The sequence below is a fragment of the Pteronotus mesoamericanus genome, unplaced genomic scaffold (genome assembly GCF_021234165.1).
Source record: "Pteronotus mesoamericanus isolate MK-2021 breed Mesoamerican mustached bat unplaced genomic scaffold, CSHL_Meso_final contig_43, whole genome shotgun sequence".
Lineage (NCBI taxonomy): Eukaryota > Metazoa > Chordata > Mammalia > Chiroptera > Mormoopidae > Pteronotus > Pteronotus mesoamericanus.
In genome coordinates, this window is record NW_026555161.1 from 325,513 (window position 1) to 329,294 (window position 3,782).

The window sequence follows — 3,782 nt, forward strand, 5'->3', positions numbered from 1 at the left end:
GAAAATGAAGCATTGGACAAAAGTATTCCAAGCAAACAGAAAAGAAATAAAAGCTTAAGTAGCAATACTAATATCAGACAAAGTAGGTTTCAAAACAAAGGCCATAAAAAGAGACCCAGAAGGACAATTTATAATACTTAAGGGAAGAATCCATCAAGAAGATATAAACATTGTAAACTTATATGCACCCAACATAGGAGCACTAAAATATATAAGGAAAATCTTGGAGGACTTCAAGAAAGATATTGACAGCAACACACTGATAATAAGGGATTTTAGCACCTCACTGTCAACAATGGATAGATCTTCCAAGCAAAATATCAACAAGGATATTGTGGCACCGAATGACGCTGTAGATCAAATGGACTTAACTGATGTATACAGAACCTTTCATCCCCAAAAAGCAATAATACATTCTTTTCAAATGCGCATGGAACAGTTTCAAAGATAGACCTCATGATAGGACACAAAAAAACCTCAACAAATTCTGGAAAATTGAAATCATAGCAAGCATTTTTTTACAGATCATAATGGATTAAAACTAGAAACTAACCTCAAAGAAAAAACTCAAAAAAATCAAGCCCATGGTGACTGAATAACATGTTATTAAAAAATGAATGAGTAAAGAATGAAATCAAGCTAGAAATCAAAAAGTTTTTGGAAACAAATGAAAATGAACATCCAACAGCCCAGGACCTATGTGACACAGTGAAGGCAGTCCTGAGAAAGAAGTTTGTAGCAAGATGTTCGTACCTAAAAAAGATAGAAACATTTCAAATAAATAACCTAACTCTACATCTACAAGAACTAGAGGAACAACAACAAACAAAGCCCAGAGTGATTAGAAGGAAGGAAATAACCAAGATCAGAGCAGAATTAAATGACTGAGACTAAAAGGACAATTCAAAGGATCAATAAATCCAGGAGCTGGTTCCTTTGAAAAGATAAACAAAATTGGCCTTTAGCCAGACTCATCAAGGAAAAAGGGAAAAGACCCAAATAATCAGAAATGAAAGAGGGGAAATAACAATTGATACCTCAATCATAAAAAGAATATATGATCTTCTTGGGTTGAAGTAGGGAAACAACAGAAAAATTATTTCAAACCCAAGGCCTTGTACTAGGAATCAGATTTGCAAAATCTATAATCAAAAAGGAAGTGACTTGAAAAATATATTTCAGTTTTACTGCAGAACAGAAGTGGTTGACTGAAAACAATACAGGAATATAGACTGATTAGGCTAGAGTGGGGTTTCTCAGCCTTGGCACGTGGACATTTTAAGGCTGGATCCTTCATTGTTGTGAGGACTGTCCCATGCCCAGGATGTTTAGGGGCCTCCCTGGCCAAAACAAGCTGAATGCCCACAGAGTCCTTATCACCCTTGTGACCTGTTATGACAACCAAAAATGTCTTCAAACATTGCCAACTTACCAAATATTCTCCAGGAGACAAAACTTTCCTTGACTAAGAACCATTGAGTTAAAGGGAAAGATTTCCTTAGTAGATCTGATAAAAATCTTGGAGGACAGAAGGGTCAGTTTGAAGAAAAAGCAATCATGAAGGCTAGGAGAGACAAATATGCCAAGAGGGAAAGGGAAATGCACACGAGTCAAAGCGCTCTTAAAGAGGGATATGGGAAGAAAAAGGATGTTTTCATTGATGTTACATCAGAAACAGTAACTGTGGCTCAATGAAGCCTAAGAGAGTAAAAGCAATGAAGACAAGAGAGGGGCCTGGAATAGCATTCTGGAGGATTGAGATCTGTGCTGCCACCAAGAAGCACCCTCCTAAGGCTGAAGACGCACAGTCTTCATTTGGCAAACTGCTCTTAAAGTGTGGGACAACCATATCAAATGATTTCAGCAAATTTGAACAGATTCACAGAGGGAAAATTGAGTACATCAGTGTGAAATACACAAATCATGAGAGGCTGATCTTATAAGTGACACAATTATTGCAGGTGGAGATGCAAGTCACTCCTCAGGCTGAATACCTTCCTGTAGTTTCCATCTCACTCAGCAAAATCTAAAGTCCTTACAATGGTGAAGGGATCCCTAGGTTATCTGGCCTCTGTTACTTCTGTCACTTCATATTCTACCACTATTTAAAGAATGAGGCTCATAATCTGTTGGGAAACACCCTGTCGGGTTTCAGGAACTGTAACCCCGCCGACAGGCTGGAGGGCCCCAAGGCTGGAAATAATCAGGGAGGCCTTGGAGAAACAGGCTCCTGAGGAGACATAACCTGTTCCCCCTGGCAGAAGCATAGCTCTTGGCTCTCTGCTTTGCCATGGGATGATTGGTGACCCATGACAGGTAAGTTATCTTGAACTGAGGTATACAACCTAAGACAGATGCTGATTGAATATTGGCAGCAGACAAGAAATTGGGGGACACAGAGAAAGATCAAAAAAGCCCACACCCCTCAGCTCAACTTGGACATGGCTGGAACCCACATTCTACCTGAAAGAAGTTCCTTGTCTCTTGGCGGCTCCCTCCCCCTGCCTGGCTCAGACTCGAAACAATACTGGAGTCAGTCCTAAACCAGATCTGGTGGTTCCCAAGGAAATCAGGCCTAAAAGACAATTCTTTAAAGTGTGCTTTGTTCTTCCCTCAGAAGCTACAGCTAGCTCATGCTAGGAGATTTACATTACTCACAGACCCTAACCCTATGCCCTCAGGCACTATTATGTTTACTATACTCTCATGTTTAGTTGTCTCTCTTATTTACTAGTCTCCTTTCAGACCCATGTAAATCGGTGTGTTTCTGCCATTTGTTTTCTTCAAAACATCACCTATTCTCTGTAAACATTAACATAGTGATGTAATGAGATAGCCTGTGCATCCCTGTTACCCAGCCCCACTGATACCCTTTTCAATAAAAGCTTTTGAACAAAGGGACTCGGGGCCTTCCCCACTAGGGGGATGTGCCATGTCCCTTCTCCTGGCAAACAGAGACGTGTTTGCAATGACTCACATTTATTTCCCCCATCAGTGACAACCCCAGGAGGGGCTCTGCGGGATTCAGAGCCCTGCTCCCATCTCAGCTGGCCCGGCTGGTAACCTTCAGATCTCACAGTGCCATGCTTCCTGCGACGGGCTCTGTCCCCTGTGGCAGTTGCTGCCGGGACCGAGGACTAGTGGTGACCTGAGTGGTGCTCCCCGTGGTGGCGCACCCCCACTCGCCATGCTACAATAAGCAATTTGGCATTCAAGTAATAATTCTCCTGAGGCCTTGAATAAATGACCCTCTTCCAGCAAGTGCTCACTCTCAACACAGCTCCTTAAAGAAGTCCAAATCTACGCAGGCACAAAAAATCCTTCTGCTTGATACTTAAGAGTAAAATACTGGGGAATATTTTAAACTTCTTTGGATCTTAAATTAATTTGAAAAATTTGGACTTTTTGTCTTAAACACAAAAAGGCAAGATAATTTGACATTAGATTTCAGTTTCTACATTATGGGGACATCCAGGTCATCATTGACTCTTACTGCAAAACCAATGGCAAACTGTAATAAATGATATATAGTAACATAATTTGAAACAGAAAAAAGGAAAGGGAATGTACTTTATGCAGCCTTGGGAACAGCATAGCCTTGTATTTAAATTGTCAACATAATATTGGGATCAATTTCAGCACCCCCTTTGTAGCAAAAATCTATAATGCCTCCAGCACTCCAAAGATCTATAAAGAGGCCTTGGTTTGTAAGGTTGGGTCCAGGACCATCCTAACAGATTGCTAATTTCACTCTACACAGGATACAGCCCCACCCTTGTCAT